The sequence below is a fragment of the Prionailurus bengalensis genome, chromosome B3 (assembly GCF_016509475.1).
Source record: "Prionailurus bengalensis isolate Pbe53 chromosome B3, Fcat_Pben_1.1_paternal_pri, whole genome shotgun sequence".
NCBI lineage: Eukaryota > Metazoa > Chordata > Mammalia > Carnivora > Felidae > Prionailurus > Prionailurus bengalensis.
In genome coordinates, this window is record NC_057355.1 from 88,951,015 (window position 1) to 88,970,225 (window position 19,211).

Genomic DNA, 19,211 nt, shown 5'->3' on the forward strand with positions numbered 1-19,211 from the left:
TAACTTTTTTTTTTTTTTTTTAATTTTTTTTTTCAACATTTATTTATTTTTGGGACAGAGAGAGACAGAGCATGAACGGGGGAGGGGCAGAGAGAGAGGGAGACAGAATCGGAAACAGGCTCCAGGCTCTGAGCCATCAGCCCACAGCCTGACGTGGGGCTCGAACTCACGGGCCGCGAGATCGTGACCTGGCTGAAGTCGGACGCTTAACCGACTGCGCCACCCAGGCGCCCCGCTTGCCTAACTTTTAAAATGGAATCTTTTCAGCAATTCTTTTGGCTGTGTTCTCTTATTATTTTCATTACGAGGAAACTGAGGTACAAAGAGTTTGGTTGACTTGCCGAAGGTCATACAATTAATCAGTGTTGGAACTGGGACTGTAATTCAGGAAGTCTGAATCTCCAGTATGTCTTCATATAATAAATAAAATGAGGCTACCACTTTTTCAGATATTAAAAGGAACCCAGTTGAACAAAGAAAGAACATGCTGTATGAAATATTTCAATAGCACAAGATACTATAACAGTAAATGAAAGGAGAAATATTCTCAGATTGAAAGGAAGGAAAGAAAAGGAAAACCTGTGAGGATTTTAGAGCATCCTGACCATGGCAGCATGTCTGACCCAGGCAGACAGTTCTAAGAGTTGCTAGGAACTGTATTTAAGGTTCACAGAAATAAAACTGTCCATCTTATCTTACTTTTCTTATATATACCTGTAGACTCCTCTCTGTTATTCAATGGCAACTCTAGCTCTTGAACTCTGAAAATTCTGCTGCAAGGGTTGAAAAAAGAATCTTTTTATTTTAAATTATGTCTTCCCACTGTTTGTGGGTATTATGTGCATTACATTTCTAAATTTTTTTTTTCAACGTTTATTTATTTTTGGGACAGAGAGAGACAGAGCATGAACGGGTGAGGGGCAGAGAGAGAGGGAGACACAGAATCAGAAACAGGCTCCAGGCTCTGAGCCATCAGCCCAGAGCCCGACGCGGGGCTTGAACTCACGGACCGCGAGATCGTGACCTGGCTGAAGTCGGACGCTTAACCGACTGCGCCACCCAGGCGCACCAACATTTCTAAAGAATCATACTCTTTGTCTGAGGAATAAGACAGTTTAAAAATAACTTGTGTTGTGATTAGAAAAGTCTTTGTATAAAGACACCTGAAAGAAAGTATGCATAAGCACTTGTAGAATTTATGATGGGTGATAGCTTTCTTTTTTTAGATTTTTTTTCCTAATTAAAACAATAAAATTGTTATTGAGGTGTAGTTGATTTACAGTATTCTATAATTTCAGGTATACAACATAGTGATTTGACATTGGTATACATTGTGAAGTGATCACCACAATAAGTTACCATACAAAGTTAATACAATATTATTGAACTGTATTCCTCATGTTATACATTACATCTCCATGACTTATTTATTTTATAACTGGAAGTTTCTACTTGTTGATCTCTGTCACCAATTTCCTCCCCCCGCAACCCCCATCCCCACTCTTCTGGCAGTCACCCATCTGTTCTATGTATCTGAATATGGGTTTTGATTTGTTTTGTTTTGTGTTTTAGATACCATATGTAAGTAAAATCATGCAGTATTTATCTTTTTCTGTCTGACTTATTTCACTTTTTGTAGTACCCATGAAGTCAATTGGTGTGGTCACAAATGGCAAGATTCTATTCTTTTTTATGGCTGATTGATCTTGGAGAATATTCTGTGTACACTTGAGGAGAATATGTATTCTACTGCTTTTGGATGAAATGTTCTGTATGTATCTATTAGGTCCATCTGGTCTAAGGTATTGTTAATGCCAGTGTTTCCATATTGATTGTCTGTCTGGTTGATCTGTCCGTTGATGTACGTGGGCTGTTAAAGTCCCCTACTATTATTGTATTGCTGTCAATGTCTTCCTTTAGTTCTGTTAATATTTGCCCTAACATCCAGATGGCCAACATCAGGGAAAAACAAATCAAAACCATGATGAGATACCACCTCACACCTGTCAGAATGGCTAAAATTAACAACACAGGAAACAATAGATGTTGGTGAGGATGTGGAGAAAGGGGAATCCTCTTACACTGCTGGTGGTAATGCAAACTGGTACAGCCACTCTGGAAAACAGTATGGAGTTTCCTCAAAAAGTTAGAAATAGAATTACCCTACGACCTAGCAATTGCACTACCAGATGTTTATCCAAAGGATACAAAAATACTGAATTGAAGGGGTATGTGCTGCAAAAAATTATATCTCATGTTTTTTAAATCTGTTCAGCCACTATTCTTTCTTTCTTTCTTTCTTTCTTTCTTTCTTTCTTTCTTTCTTTCTTTCTTTCTTTCTGAGAATTTAGTCCATTTACATTTAAAGTAATTATTGATTGGTATGTGCTTACTGCCATTTTGTTGATTGTTTTCTGGCTTTTCTGTGATTCCTGTCTCTTTTTTTTTCTTTTGCCTTGTGGTTTGGTGACTTTCTTTAGTGTTATGTTTATATTCCTTTCTCATTTTCTTTTGTAAATTTACTATATTTTTACTTTTTATTTACTTTAAGGTTCACATATATTATTCTGTATCCATAACAGTCTATTTTAAGTTGATAACAACTTAAATTTGAACACATTCCAAAACTACATATTTACTCCACTGCTCTGATATTTTGTGTTTTTGATGTCATGTTTTACATCTTTTTATCTTATATATTTATTAGCTAATTATTTCTTAACTAGTTATTTTTACTAATTTTGTCTTTTGACCTTCATAGTAGCTGTATGAATGATTACTCCACTACCTTTACTATATTCTTATTTTTTCCAGTGGGATTTTTACTTTTGTATGTTTTGTTATTATCAATTGGTTCCATTTCTTTTCAGCTTAAAGAAGTCCCATTAACATTTCTTATAAGACAAGTTTAGTAGTGATGAGCTTTCTTAGTTTTTGCTTGTCTGGAAAACAATTTATCCTTCAAAATGGAATCATAACTTTGCCAGGTAGAGTATTTTTAGCTGAAAGTGTTTTCCTTTCAGCACTTTAAATATGTCATGACACTCTCTTTTGGCCTGCAAAGTTTCTGCTGAGAAATCTACAGATAGCCTTTTGGAGTTCCCCCTTTGTATGTAAAATGTTGTTTTTCTCTAGATGCTTTTAAGATTATCTCTTTAACTTTTGGACATTTTAATTGTAAGTGTTTTGGTGTGGCTTTTTGGGGGAAGGGTTATCTTATCTGGAACTTTCTGGGTTTCTTGGACCTGGATGCCTGTTTTCTTTTTTAGGTTAGGGAAGTTTTCAGCTGTTATTTCTTCAAATAAGTTTTCTGTCCCTTTCTCTTTTCTTCTTCTGGGACCCACAGAATGTGAATGTTATTTAACTTGTTGTCCTGTAGGTCCCTTATCTTTATTATTTTTTTTTCTCTTCCTTCCTCTTTATCTCTCTCCCTCTTTCTTTCTTTCTTTCTTTCTTTCTTTCTTTCTTTCTTCCTCTCTTTCTCATTGCTCTTTCTTTCTTTCCTCTCTCTCTTTCCTTCTTTCTCTTTCTCTACCTCTCCCCATTCATTTATTTCTTTCTTTATTTCCTCTCTTTCTCTCCTTCTTTCTTTTTCTACCTCTCCCCATTTCTTTCTTTCTTTCTTTCTTTCTTTCTTTCTTTCTTTCTTTCTTTCTTTCTTTCTCTGGGTCAGTTCCACTGTTTTGTCTTCCACCTTGCTGATCCATTCTTATGCTTCAACCAGTCTGCTGTTGGACTTCTTTAGTGTATTTTTATGTTCAGTTATTATATTCCTCAGCTCTGTGACTTCTGTTTGGTACTTATGTTTTCTGTCTCTTTGTTGAAGTTCTTACTGTGTTCACCCATTCTTCTCCTGAGTTCATTGAGCATCTTTATGGTAATTACTTTGAATTATTTATAAGGTTGATTATTCATCTCTGTATCATTAAGGTCTTTTCCTGAGAATTTGTTTTGTTTTTCCATTTGGAACATATTTCCCTGTTTCCTCATTTTGTTTAACTCTGTGTGTGTTTCTGTGCATTAGGCAAATAGCTAGCTATTGCTCTCATTCTTGAAGGAGTGGACTTGTATAGGTGATGATCCTTTTTATTCAACCTTGCCCTTGCTCAGTCAAATCTTTTTGATTGTCTATACTTGCTGATTTATTCTTGATATGTTCCTGTTCTTAATATGTGCCAAGACTTGTCAGTGATCCAAGGGGAGGAATCTCATTTGGCACCTAGTTTCAGGCTGATTAGAGCCAGACCCTCAGGCAGCAGCTTTTTTTAAAAATGTTTATTTCTTTGAGAGAGAGAGAGAGAGAGAGAGAGAGAGAGAGCGTGAGCAGAGGAGGGGCAGGAGAAAGAGGAAGACACAGAATCTGAGCTGTCAGCACAGAGCCTGATGCGGGGCTCAAACTCACAAACTTCGAGATCCTGACCTGAGCCAAAGTCAGACGCTTAACTGACTGAGCCACTCAGGTGCCCCTGGCAGCAGCTTTTAAAGTATGTAAATATAAACAGTCCTGTAGGGCCATAATCCTAATCCTTGTTGGCCTCTAGACCTGGAGGTCTGGAGGTGACTCCTGGGCTGTGATTGCGAAACTCAGGACATCAGATAACTGTATAAACTCCTTTCTATGAGATCTTGTTATCTTGTAGTGAGGCCAAGGGAGTGTGCAAGGATGAGGTCTCCCTGCTTATGTTCCCGGGAACACCTCCTTAGCCTCTAGACATGTGGGAAATCTGAACTCTGTCCTTTACGCTGAAACTCCAGGCTAAGTAAATAGGCCTTTTTCACAGAAAGACTGGGGTTATATTTCAGTCTACTTTCTGTGCAGTGTCCTTGGGGTGGTGGCCTGTGAAGAACTGTTTTTCTGATTGTTACTCCCAAGGAACGCCAGCCTCCTTGGACACCAGATGATCAAGGGGCATCCCCTGTGTGGATTGTGTATACCTGCTGACTTTAGCAAGGCAGCTGGACAGTGTTGGGGGAGGGGCACACTGACTAGTTTTAGAAAGGCAGTGGGAAAGTTTTGACTGTACTCATGGTGGGTGTTAGGAATGCAGCAGGACAGTGCGTTGTCTGTGTGTGTGTGTGTGTGTGTGCCAGTTTTAGGAGCTGGAGAATGCCTACTTGCCAACCCCATACAGGGAGTGAGGAAGTGCTGTAATGGCCTGTAGTATCTGGCTTCACCAAGGCAATGGGACTGTGCCATGACTGCTCACCCTGTTTGTCTTAGCAAGGGGACAGAAAGGTGCTGTAATTAAGCTTACCCATCTGTGCTAGCAAGGTGGGTGGAAGTAAGAAAATGGCATCTGCCATTGCCTCTGTCTCTGGGGAGAGTTTCACCTGTCCTAGGCTCCTTCGGTAGATGTTTGTAGATTAGCAAATAAATTACCTTCACATATGGTCTAGGCACTTTTGAATGCTGTGTTTTTAGCTGGGTCTCTGGACAAGTGAGACCGTACATGAGACCTTTAAAAGGGGAATCTCAGTTTCCTGTAGCGTGCTGGATCACCTGGAAGTCCACCACATTGGCTTTCTAAGCCAGGCGTTTTAGGGGGTCATTTCTCTGGTGCAGATCTTAGGGGTTAGGTGACTGATGTGGGGCACCAATCCCTTGCTTCTCCAGAAGTGCCAGACTAATGAGATCCCTCCCTCTTGTGTCAACATGCCAGGGACAGGGTTTTGGTGAAATCATGTTTCTGCCTCTCCTACATGTCTTGATGTGTTTTTAAAAAATCCTTTATTGTGGAGGGAAGTTCATCTAGTTTTCAGGTCTTTTTCTGAAGGAAATGATCCATATGTAATGCAATTTGGTATGTCTATAGAAAGGAACTGAATTCAGGATCTTCCTATGCTGCCATCTTGTGGAAGTCTCCATAGGTGAGAGTTTTTAATTATGCTTGGGGTGGTGGTGGGGGAATAATTTGCTTTATATAGAAACAAAATGTAGATGAGGTGAACAAAAAGAATATGTTAGTGCTAGATATATTGAGCATGTATATATCTGTTGCTATCAAGTTGTATAAATCCCGTAAATACAAAATATATAAAATTTAGGGGATGCAGTTGACCATAGGTCCTCTTTCTTGACCCACTAGTGGTGGTGATGGAGGGAGAAAGAGGCAGGGAAATAATTTTTCCATTAGAAGAATTTTTAACACAAAGTATAAGGGAATATTCTCCTTATTGTGGATACTGGATATGCTTAATACATACAATGGGTGATGGTCAAGGGCTTATTTTTAAACATCTTATATACTTTACACTGAAAAGGTGGGGACATTTAATATGTCTAGTGAGGGGGGATTTGTGGAAATATTTCCGTAAGTCAAGCAATTACAGATAATCTATTATTTTGTAATACCATTTTTAAATTTCAAAGTCCAACCTAGACTCTTAAAATATTTGAGTATCATTGGATTGTAGCAAAATAACATTTTGTTGAAAATAACCCTCTCCCATCCAGTTTGAATGCATTGAGACAGTAGTAATATTAGCCCAAGTCTGAAATGAAATCGGCTTCTCTAACCTTTTTAGTAGACAAGCAGAATACACCAGAAAATGTGATATTGGAAAGTCTAGTTGGAATTTTTGCCTTTAAAATTTGTCTTAATGTGGAGAGAGAATGGGTCTCCAGTGACTCTTTGCCCTGGCAGCACGATGAGGGGCTGCACACTGATGTCTCAGCTGGAGGAGCCAAGGGTTACCCAGTGCTTTTTATTTCAACATTAAAATACTATAGAGAAAAGGGTCTGACTTCCCACCTTTTAATATTGCTCAATCATTTCTTTTTATTTCTTGCTTCAGTGAGCACAGTATGTGGTTTTCACGGGGAATTTATTAAAAGAGAACCCTTCACTGTTTTATGGATGGATTTTGGAGAAATCTACAGTCAATGCATGTTTCTCAATTCCTTTACAACTGCTGTAATTCTCTAAATCTTGGTGAGGGCATGCTAAAAAATTGGCTCTTAATTTATATTTTAATAAGTGACAGAATATTTTGACATTAGCAAATGAAGGGAAATGTTTTATATAACATCAGTGACTCAAACCATGAGCATGTGTTTCTATTTTGGCAAATTGTACTGAGGAGATAATCATAATCTAATATCAGGGCTGTTTGAAGCCTAGTCCAGTTGTTTTGAAAATTTCTGGGTAACTGGGATCATTGGGCTCCATCTTGTTATTAGAGTGGTTATCTGCTTTCTGAATGCTTCCTCTTCCCTCTTTTCTCTTACCAAGCTTATACAAACTTTTTTGTATATGTATTTACAATTTGGAGTCTATAGTCATTTTTGGGTTTTAAATTTTTGCTTTCTATTTCAGGGCCACTCTCAAGCATTTCACAAACATCTCCTAAACCATAGTGAGTAAAGGATGACAAGAAACAAAACAGAGAAGGTGTTAGTACGTTAAGGAAAGGTCAAGTGTGGAGACTATTGTCTTACACAATGGTCGAGGCCATGCTTCTAATGACTGTATTCATTTGGAGTCTGCTTCATATAGGTTCTGATTTAGGGCATAGGGTGTCATCTTTCAGCTGGCTTAAAAAAGGTTTACACCAAATATACTCTTTTATAAATCCTTGATAATAAATTTATATTAATCCAGGTAATTCTCTAAGCCAGATATTTAGATTTCTGAAGGAGGTGTGTGTAACAAATGTAAATGAATGAAGCAGATGATATTAAAACTAATATTGCCTTTTAAGTCACTGTGAGCGTTAAAATACACAAATACACAAATAAGGCCCACTGGCTGGCTGGCTGTGACTCTTGTTTTATACTCACTTCATTTTCTGGCAGTAAGAATGCTTAACTGGATAATAGAGCTTTCTCTCTCCTGGTGCCTGAGAAACCAACCTCTCAGCTGTAGGCCCCATTTTTAGCTAGGACAAATCTCATCTTATTTAACCAATCTTTCTATAAGTGGCTGACTTGAGGAAGTTATTGCTTTTTGTGGTATCAGTTGCCTAATAGAAAGTCATTTAATTTAAATCCTAGAACCCCTGTGGGAAAATCCCAATTGGTTACTGTGCCTGTGGTCTAAATAAGGTGCCGACAAGCTCCTCCTCACAAACAGAACTAGTTTTAAGATCTTTACTCACACTACCTGAGTTACATTTGAAAATTTCTTGTTTGGTACAGCAATAAAGACAATTCAATTCTATTCCTAAATATTACTAGAAAAACTCTTCCTTTGGATACAATTTAATTCCTGAATAGGACTGTTACTGGGAGAACTGACTGAATATGTTATATATTGACTTAAGCATGTACTGTGAAAACATGGCTTATTTGCAAAGAAGTTCTGAAATCCTATGGTATCCAATAGGTATTGCTTCTTTTGCAAAAATTAAAAACCCATAAAACTAGCATTTTCAAAAATAGGGTTTGATATTTTACTGGCATGTTCAGCAAAATTAATTAATTGGAGGCTTCTTCAATTCAGGTATGGACAGTTGTCCAGGAATCTGAAAAGGCTTCATGGTGCAAAATTATTTAAGCACATAATAATTATACTTTTCACCTGTTAGGACATTATATACATAACTCATTATTAACAAGCATTTATTAAGACAAATTATAAGTATACTGTGCCTTTATAGCTATAAATAAGCCTTTCAATTTCCCATGAGAGCTTGTTATTATCCTTTTTTGATTACTATATTGTGAAGGGATTAATACCTTTGAAAAGATTATAATTTTGATATCTATGACTTATCTCCAATAATGCTCAATTCTTTGTCACATCAGCAAAATGGAATCATATTTACATTTACACTAAAAGGATAGTATCTTTGATGGCTTTAAAACATAGCCAACCAATTTTCTGATATACCTTCATTAAGACATGACATCTTCAGGTTGCCTGGGTGGCTCAGTCAGTTAAGCGTCTGCCTCTTGATTTCAGCTCAGGTTATCATCTTGTGGTTCATGAGTTTGAGCCCTGCATTGGGCTCTGTGCTGACAGTGTGGAGCCTGCTTGGGATTCCCTTCCTCTCTCACACACTCTTCCCTTCCTCTGCTCACACACTGTTTCTCAAAATAAATAAATTTAAACTGAAAAAAAGGGAGAGAGATGGCATCTTCATTGTCTCTCTGGAATCAGGGCTCTGTGATTGCTTGACCAATAGAATGTGGTGAAAATCACTCTGTGCTGGTCTTTGGCCCAGGCTTTAAGAATATGGCAACTTCCACTTCCTGTCTCTTGGGATGCATGCTCTTGGAAGCCAGCCACCATGCCATGAGGAATCCTAAGTAGCCAGTGCAGCAGCATGATGGAGCATCCAGTGCACACACCTCTAGCTGAACTTCTAGATTATAGCTAGTTCCAGCTTACTAGCCATGAGTGAACCATCTTGAAAATGGATCTTCTAGTCCTCAGCTAAGCTGCCTTTGATGATGTTGTATGGAACACAGACTAGCTATTTGTGTTTATTCCTGCCCAAATTACAAATTTGTAAGCAAAATGAGTGATTCGAGCTACTAAATTTTGAGGTGGCTTTTTACATGGTCTAAGAAAATGACAGCATTCCCAGTTCCCTTCTCTTTGGTGCAGCAAAGTCTAGGTGCTACTTTAAATCTCAACCTTTGATGCTACTGGCTTGCAAAAAGGAAGAAAGTGAACATACCAATTTTGGGGGGAAGCTCCCAGTTCTCACTAAATATTAGAGGAACTGTAATTGTTCTAGGATGATGCATCACAGCCTCATTTAATTTACTGAGCATCTACTAGATGCCAAGCACCGTTGCAATTTTAATCAAGGCAGTGTTGCTATTTCTAGTTCTGCTTCAGCTACTAATTCACTATGGGCCACTTGACAGATTATTCTGTGCTAATGAATCCCATTTCCTCATCTGCAATATGAGAGGGCTTAGATAAATGTTCTCTCAGGTTCTTCAGCTCTAATATACTACTACTTGTGATTCTAAAACTTTAGTTGCTCCATTTGAAAATCCAAATGTTTATTGCCCCCCCAAAAGACTCCTCCCTTCATCACAGATATATATATATATATATATATATATATATACACACACACACACACATATATATATATATATATATAGTTTTGTTTTGTTTTGTTTTTTATAGAGAATATTTCATTCCAAACAGGGGTTGAAGGTACCTGATGTTCTCCAATTGATGACAATTATCCAACATAAATTTAAAGCCACAAGCAAAAAAGGACCCAGATGCTGAGATGAGGAAGCTCTGATGGGCAAGCAAAAATGAGGCCCATAATATTGACCTCATAGGGTTTTTTATTAAAAATGTTTTTTCAATGTTTGTTTATTTTTGAGAGAGAAACAAAGAGAGACAGTGCACAAGCTGAGGAGGGGTAGAAAGAGAGGGAGACAGAGAATCTGAAACAGGCTCCAGGCTCTGAGCTGTCAGCACAGAGCCCGACGCGGGGCTTGAACTCACAAGCCACGAAATCATGATCTGAGCCAAAGGCAGATGATTAACTAACTGACCCACACAGGGGCCCTGACCTCATAGCATTTTTTAAAAGAGATAATAGATGTTAAAGCTTATAGTTCAGAGCCTGACACTTAGCAGACACCCAACAAATGTTCTTATTCCTTTTTTCTGAGAAGCAACCCACACTAATCAATTTTCGAAAGGTAAAATTTTGGTCATGGAATTGCATAAGATACTTTCCTACTTCCACAACAGTTTCTGTAGTATTAAATGCCCTCCATTAAAAGGTTGTTACTTGATATATTGTACTTCTTATGTCCAGCTCTTTGATAGAGATGGGCTGTCTGGTTTTGGATTTAAGAATGCAAGCCAGAATATGTGTGATGAAAAATGTATTCTAAGAAAATGCCTGAAGAGATGAACTATGGCATACTGTTTTGTAAAATTCGTAAGATGAGTTTGTAGTATTCTTATTGGACAAATCTTAATTAAGAATGTATTGTTGTCCTTGAATGTATTGGTTTTCTATTGCTGGGTTACAAACTATCCCAAAACTTCATGTTTAAAACAACAACAAATATTTATTATTTCATTCAGTTTCTATGGATCAGAAATTTAGGAGTGGCTTAGTTGAGTATTTCTGGATTGAGTCTTTTATGAGATTGTAGGTAAGATGTCAGCCAGCGCTGCAGTCATCTGAAAGTTCGACTGCAGCTGGAAGGTTTGCTTCTACTGGTTCACTCAAGGTGCTGCAAGTTGGTGCTGGCTATTAGGAGATGTCAGTTTCTTGCCATACTGATTTCTCCAGAGGGCTACTTCAATGTCCTTTTGACATGGCATTTGACTCTCTGAGAGAGCAAGGAGGAGTCTTTTATGACCTAGAATTGCAACTCAAACTCTACAGCACTTGATAGCAATATATTATTATCTTGGTAGTCACACAGGTCAGTCCTATTCATTTTGGGAGGGAACCACCCAAGGGCCAGATAAATGGGAAGAATCATTGTGGACCATCTTGGATGATGGTTACTATGTCAAGGTTTTAACTTAGTCTCTTTCCTCTTATCACTCTGCACATTCTCCGTGCATAAACCCATCCACATCCATAGCTTCACATACCATCTTTCAGCCCATTACTCCCAAATATATAAATAATCCCAGATTTCTCTTCTGTTCTTCAGACCTCAATGCATAATACCTATTGGGCATTTATTTTATTTATTGAGTGGTCACTAGGAACCAAGCCTTCAACTAGTCTGGGTAAACAAGACAGATCTCCTGCCTTCAGGGAGATTACAGTTTGGTGAAGCAGAAGGAAAATAAACAAGTAAATAAAGACCACAGTTTGTGGTTAATATAATCAAAGCAATAGACTGCTATAATAATAGCCGGGCTGATTGGTACAAGAGGAAAGGGGTGAGTTAGCTATTGTAGACACAGTGGAAAAAGATAAACTCTTTGAAAAAGTGACATTTAAGCTGAGACTTGAGGGATAAGATGTGAAGGGGTGGGAGGGTGGTGGTTGGAAACTGTTCTAGGTACTGAGAATGGCGAGTGCAAAGATCCCAAGACAAGGGAGAGCATAGAATGACGTAGAGAATGTCAGAAATTTTGTGGCTGGAGCACTATGAGTGAGTGAGTGAGAGAGAGAGAGAGAAAGAGAGAGAGAGAGAGAGAGAGAGAGAGAGAGAGAGAGAGAGAGAGAGAGAAGTGATAAAATTAGTCTGGCAGGCAGGAACTAGATCACTTAGGTCCTTTTAATCTAGAGCATTCTAATGCATGTCATGGGTTTTGAGTATAATGGGAAAAGACAGGGGTTTTAAGCAAGGTCTGGTCATACACTATATATTTTGTTACAAATTCATATGTAAAATTGTTATTGTCTTATCATACTGTGAATTAGTGGTTCTTAATGTTCCTTAATCACTAAATAGCAGCACCACCCACCATTTAAGAGTGTAAGATCTGGAGTTAGGCAGACCTTGAATCCTGAATCTACAGCTTACTAGCAAAGAGATCTTGGAAGTGTAACTTATTTTGTCTCATCTCTTTTTTCTTAAATGTGTATTTATTTTGAGAGAGAGAGAGAACGAGAATGAGTGAGTGAGCAGGGGAGGGGCAGAGGGAAAAGGAGAGAGAGAATCCCAAGCAGACTCTGCACTGACCACACAGAGCCCAGTGGGGGCTCCAGCTTCATGAACCATGAGATCAAGAGTTGGACACTCAACCGACTGAGCCACCCAGGTGGCCCTATCCAAATTCTATTTTCATGGCCAACAATTTAGAATACAGAATCTGGTACAAGGTAGGGCTCTTAAACAGGACTTAAAGCATTAGGACAATTTTTGAGATTAACTTTACAGTCCTTCCTCCCCAAATTGGCTTGAGATTCTTGTTTCTAGTCTGTCAATTAGCACGGTTCATTATGACTAGGCTTTGAGTACAAGCCTGTGTTCTAAGTCCAAGTTTTCACTCATGATCAGATACTAAGTCCAGTATTTCTAATATGAAATCCAATATTTATTTTTTATTGTATATTCTTTCTTAAAATTTTTTTTAATGTTTATTTATTTATTTTAATTTTTTAATTTTTTTTCAACATTTATTTATTTTTGGGACAGAGAGAGACAGAGCATGAACGGGGGAGGGGCAGAGAGAGAGGGAGACACAGAATCAGAAACAAGCTCCAGGCTCTGAGCCATCAGCCCAGAGCCTCATGTGGGGCTCGAACTCACGGACCGTGAGATCGTGACTGTGACCTGGCTGAAGTCGGATGCTTAACCGACTGCGCCACCCAGGCGCCCCAATGTTTATTTGTTTTTGAGAGAGAGACACAAAGTGTGAGCAAGGGAGGGGCAGAAAGAGAGAGAGACACAGAATCCAAAGCAGGCTCCAGGCTCCGAGCTGTCAGCACAGCCTGATGCAGGGCTCAATCCTACAAAGTGTGAGATCATGACCTGAGCTGAAAGCAAGGGTTGGACACTTAACCAACTGAGCCACCCAGGCTTCCCTTATTGTATGTTCTTAAAAGTAATAGTTCCTGAAGATTTCTATAAAAAACTGATTTAATGGGGACATTGCATATTATTTCCCTCTCTTGGAGACTTACAATTGTGATGAATAGCTAAGGCTCTATGAGACTGTTTAATGGTATTTAACTAAGTATTTGCAAACATGTTTAATATTTGACCATAGGACTCCTTTTTTTTAACCCATGAAATACATATTAAACACTGCACCTATTTTGGGAAACTCCATTTCAGGCTGATTTCTCATTCTCCTAATTTGCATATCCCTATGTCTTTATTCCATGTGCACTCCACCCTGGTAAGTAGCATCAGTTTTTTCATCCTAGCTCTTCTTAATCCTACCTAATATCTTATTCCCATGTGTCCTGTTTACCTGCTCTTCCTTGCCAATGCCAGTGTTGTCTTGCCTTTGTTCATGTCTTTTCTGGCCTCTAGATTCATTTGTAACATTTAATTTCTTTCATTTTTATAGTCATTCTCCAAAAAAACCCTTTATTTTATGGGCTATTATACTAATGTCTCATAAACTCTCTTTGTGGCCTCAGAAATTAGAGGTATTTAGCATTAAGTTTAGTTTCAGTTTTTGGTACAAACTCCTTCCACATCTCTTAATCAGGTAACCTTTTCACATCACCCTTACCTGAACATTTGAGTAAGGAGTTCATCACTTCAGAGTTCTTCATTTTTGGCAGTTCTAATTTTTAGGAAATTCTTTCTTATATGGAAACCAAATGTGCCTCACTATCACTGGTGGACTTACTTTAGTCCTTGCATTAAGTTGTTATGTCCTTTCTATATCGTCTCTTTTTCAGGAAAGCTCTGCGTTTGACATGTGCTGATACTTGAATAGTCTATTTACCCATTTTTGATTAGTATATACAATGAGGAGACTATTTTTTTTTTAGTAATGGCTCCAGTAACACTCATACCCACAACTTAAATCCCCTTTCCACCAAAATAGTATTAAGTTTGATTTGGATTGCAGCTGGTTACCCCACTATGCTCAGAGGCTAGATCATGCAGTGGAAGGCACCCACTCATTGCAACTCTAGGGAAAATCTTGAAATAAGTGAAGCTTGTTTGATGCACCAAGCTTGTTTTTTCTGGACCTCTATCTCCATTGCATGGATTCTCTTCCTGTTTTTCTTTACCTAATGTGTCCAGAACTTGCTTGCTCTTTTCCTCAGTTAAAACATGCTTTCAGGAAAAGGCTGGTTTTAATTACTTGTATATTTGTTGGGACTGTAATGTGCTATAATTCTCAAGTTTATATACACTTTAAGCATTATCACTAACTTGGGTTGAAAGACATTGCTCTCTTGTGTAGAAGTTTAAATGTCAAAAACCATGTGAGAAAAATTTTGGAGGGCTGGGCAAGAGATTTACATTGACTTGCTGAAAATAATACAAATATTTTGGTTGCCTGTTTTCTTGCACTTAAGCCTATTCCTATAAATTCCTCTAAACATTCTGTTTCTTTAAATAAATTATGTAATGCACCCTGCCTAAGGATTTTCCCCTACAATGTTTTTATACTTGAAATCAATGTGCTCTTGATATCAAAGGAGAGTGAACACAAAAGCCTTGGGATCTGAGGGGTGGTTTTGGAGAGCAGTGCTCAGGAAGAAACTGATTCCCCTGGGAATTTTTTTCTTCTGTTGTACACTAAAAATTAATTTAATTTAATTTAATTCAGAAGATAGATGAAAATGGAAAACCACTGTGAAAGTCTTTTCCATACAGGGCAGTAATGGTGGCATAGCACTAATCTAGAGAATAACTAATCTCTTTTGATGACTGGGACATAAATAAATGCATTCTAATCGGACCTTTTTATGCACTTCATGTCCATCTTTTATTGTTTCAGGGTCACTTTAATACTGAAGCATTTTATAAATGAAGCTGTCATATATAATATAGACTCTCACAGAGAGACACTAACTCTAAATTCATCACTGAAATCAACCTGAGAGAATATTCTTCTTAACTAGACATTTTGTGAGTATACAACTTAATATTTCATTGTGATATATAGTCAAGAATTCTGAACAAAGATGAATATAATTTATTCAGAGTCACCTTCATGCAAATGGAAATTTTGGATGATAGTGGAAATGCTTATTTCTTAATCATGGTTTCTTCATTTTCCCTGGTAGTCCTAGGGGTTCTGACACAAGATGCTGGTAGTAAAAATTAGTATTGTGTGGTAATAAATATATTCTTGTGAGATATCCTTTCCTTTTGCAGTTACTTTTTTGAGATTTTTTATAATTGTGACCACTACAAAACTACCCCTCAAATTATTTCAACCTGCATTATCTATGCATGTAGGTTGATATTATAATATTTTCCTGTACACATGCAAGTCATGACAATTGTTATTTTGGAGATTTTTACTTTGTTATTAAAGTGCATCTTAATATAGTTGAGAAGACTTTACTGGAGATGGTTGTACTTTCAAACTTTTACTAAAACTTATATATTGAGAATCATCATTGGACAGCACACCTAAAGCCTTAGAAATAATTTAAAATGAAAAATTGTATTAAAAAATACAATATAAAATACATGTGATAAAATACATGTGATATAGAAAATATGTGACTTAAGTATCCAAAAGAAAATCATTTATATTTGCAGACTAAATTCTGTATTGTTGTTTATACTGCTTGTATGAGGATGATTATTAGCCAACCATTTTATGAATCAACCAATTTTATGAATCTGTAAACTTGAGAATCCAGACTTAGAGAGGGAGTAGGGGACAGAATCACTATTTTGGACACGCTGATTTTATTTGATGTTTTATATGCTCTGGTAATTGGTTTATCATTCCTAACTATTTTCTTCTTCTTGATAGGTGGCATATTCTCTCCTATTAACTTTGGGTTTGGTTACATGACTTGTTTTGGTTATTAGAATATGGGTGGAAATGAAAGCATTCAGTGAGCTCAAGTTTTAAGAGGCTTTATGGGTGTCCAGTTGCCCTTTTAACTCCTGTCCGTGAACTTCTAGAATAACACAGAGTCTCAGCTCAGTGAGGAGAGTAAGAAATAAATATTTGTCCTTGAAAGCCATTGAAATGTTGAGACACACACACACACACACACACACACAGCTATCATACGAGGTACCTGTAATATTTTCATTTCACAGATGAGGAAATTAGAGTGTCAAAGGGGCTTAACCTTTTTTCCATGATCACATTGCTGGGAAGTGGCAGATCTAACCTGGATGTCAAAATATTTACACTGAACCCAGCTTCCTAGGGTAGAAGTATGGGACACCGCAAGAGCACTGCCTGAAAGTCAGAAAACACAGATTCTAGTCTTAGAGAAATCACTGAGTCTTTTGCTCTGGAAAAGGCATATCAACAGAGATCTCTGTTGGGTCATAATTCCCTTTCAGGACTCCTGTTTTCTCTGATGAGTAGGCTATGCATACAATTGACATTTACTGAGGATTCGCTGAGTAAGATGGTCCACAGTAAATATTAGCCATGGGCCTCTAATTTCTTTCAGAGACAATGCTATTACTTTCTAATATAATGAAAAGAAAGCATTGACTCTCAATTCTCAAAAGGTTTATATAATTTGTAAGTTGTAGACTATGAGTAATCAGATGTTCAGAAATGCTTTAAGAAACTCCAGCAATAATGTCAGCTTCTACTCTTTGGTGGTAGTTAATGCACTTCCTCAGCAGAAAGAGCTGAGCAGCCAGTGTCTTATCTGAGTAATTTAGGCCAAAATTGTGGGTTTTAAAAATATGCTTGAATATCATGGATATTTATGCTAACTCCTATTTCACTGGAGTCTTACAGAAAGATCCTATAGTCACAGATTAATTATGACTAACTTAAACTTTTAAAAGAATGACTTCATTCATGTAAATGAGTATATGGTATAAATGAAGCTTCCTTTGGGTCACGATTCACCTTTTCTATCTTCTCCTTGCCACAAATATAATTTTTCTCTTATGAATCATCATATACTCACAGCAAGGAAGGCGTCACAACATCACTAGTGTCATCAAGTCTTATTCTTGGTACCCTATAATCAGGCTATTTTGTGGGCCTGTTTCACTTATTAGTTCCCACAAAGACAAGTAACAGGTTTTCTCATATACTGTCTCCTTTCTACATAAGAATACCAAGACCTTTCTGAGTTATCAAGAAATCTTAGTGCCTTAGAATTGCTTCTGAAACAACTTTCTTTGGCTTCCCTTTCTTTTTGTTTCTGTCAGATCAGAGATCTTTATTTCTTAGCTGAAAAGTTTTTAAGTTTCTCATGGCCAGTGCAAAATTGGTTTTTGAAAACACTTGGAAAAGAGTTACCATGCAGAGTTTTCTAGAAAACATCTACCTGTGCAACAGAACACGTAAAAATCCAATTTTTCTACTTACCTGCCACCCCACTAGAAATTCTGTTTTCATTCTTCTGTTTTTAAAGTATGGTCTCTAAGCATTTCCTTTCATTGAGTGATTAAGGAAGTAGTAGCTCATTAAACTCCCACTAGCTATGTTTTGTGTGTGTGTGTGTGCAATCATCTGATTTATAAAAAGATGCAACAAAATTCAAAATGATACAAAATATCAATTCCAAAACAATATAAAAAAGTGAGTATGTTTCACCATACTCAGCTCATAACAGAACAAATGGGTAAGGAGAATAATTCATGCTATAGCATATTGCTATATTTACTGGAAACCGAAAAAGTTGGTAAAAGAAGGCAGAGGAACTTTATCTTTAGAGTGTCAGAATTAGAACCAAGGGGCTCCATAATCATCTGGCATCCATTCAATGTTGTACCTGTGGTTAGAAAGGTACATGATGGGAACTCCAGAGATCTTCCAGATCCTTCATTTAAGGTCCCGGTCAACTGTGGCCACATGTAACACTTGTGGTGAGTTACGGTCTGTACTAAGCAGTCATCTGTATAGGTTCCTTTGTGTGTGTATGGTAATCATGCAAATCTTGGATCTTTGGCAATCCTTAGAGCCACTTGATACTTTTGCCCCAATTTCTCAATTTCAGCCATTACACAGTTATACAAGGGATACACTAGGCATAGAGACAGTCCATCATTAATTGTACTAAGTCAAGTTTGGCTTTAATGGAAAAGTTGATAAAGTTGGTATCAACCAGGATGTAGTAAGGTAGGCCCAGCTGTGTGTTATATTGGAAGAATAAGCAGGAAAGATGTTGGGGGGACTTCTCTTTCCTTGAGTGCACTGGGATCTTTTCTTTCTTTCTTTCTTTCTTTCTTTCTTTCTTTCTTTCTTTCTTTCTTTCTTTCTTCCTTCCTTCCTTCCTTCCTTCCTTCCTTCCTTCCTTCCTTCCTTCCTTGGCTTCAATCTATCCTTCTCTTTAAGCCCCTGATCTCAGAGACTAATCGTTTGCTTCATGGTAGCATACTTTCTTGCTTTCTTTTGCTTCCCCTTGTTCACGCCACACTCTTGTTTCTTCCCAAACTCCCACTAGTTATTAACATCCATTGGGAATTAGCTTATCAAATGATTTTAAACCATGCTGCTATCATACTGAGTGAATTTTCACTTTGGAAACAAGGAGAAAAGAGTCACTTTGCATGCACTGTAATCCAGGGACTGTGATAGGTGTCTTAAATATATTATCACTTCTAAACAGTTTTAGATGTCAGCAGTTTTAGATGTCAGCACTTGGCAAGTATGTAATTTTCCCTTGTTCACAGGGGGCCAGGACTCATACTCATGATGCCTGACTTCAAAGCCCATTGCTCATCCTAC

General features: G+C 37.6%; 1 pseudogene; it reads right to left on the bottom strand.

Moving 5' to 3' along the window:
* Positions 1 to 18,082: 18,082 nt before the first annotated feature.
* On the bottom strand, positions 18,083 to 18,851 carry LOC122467941 (annotated as a pseudogene).
* Between the last annotated feature and the right edge of the window lie 360 nt (positions 18,852 to 19,211).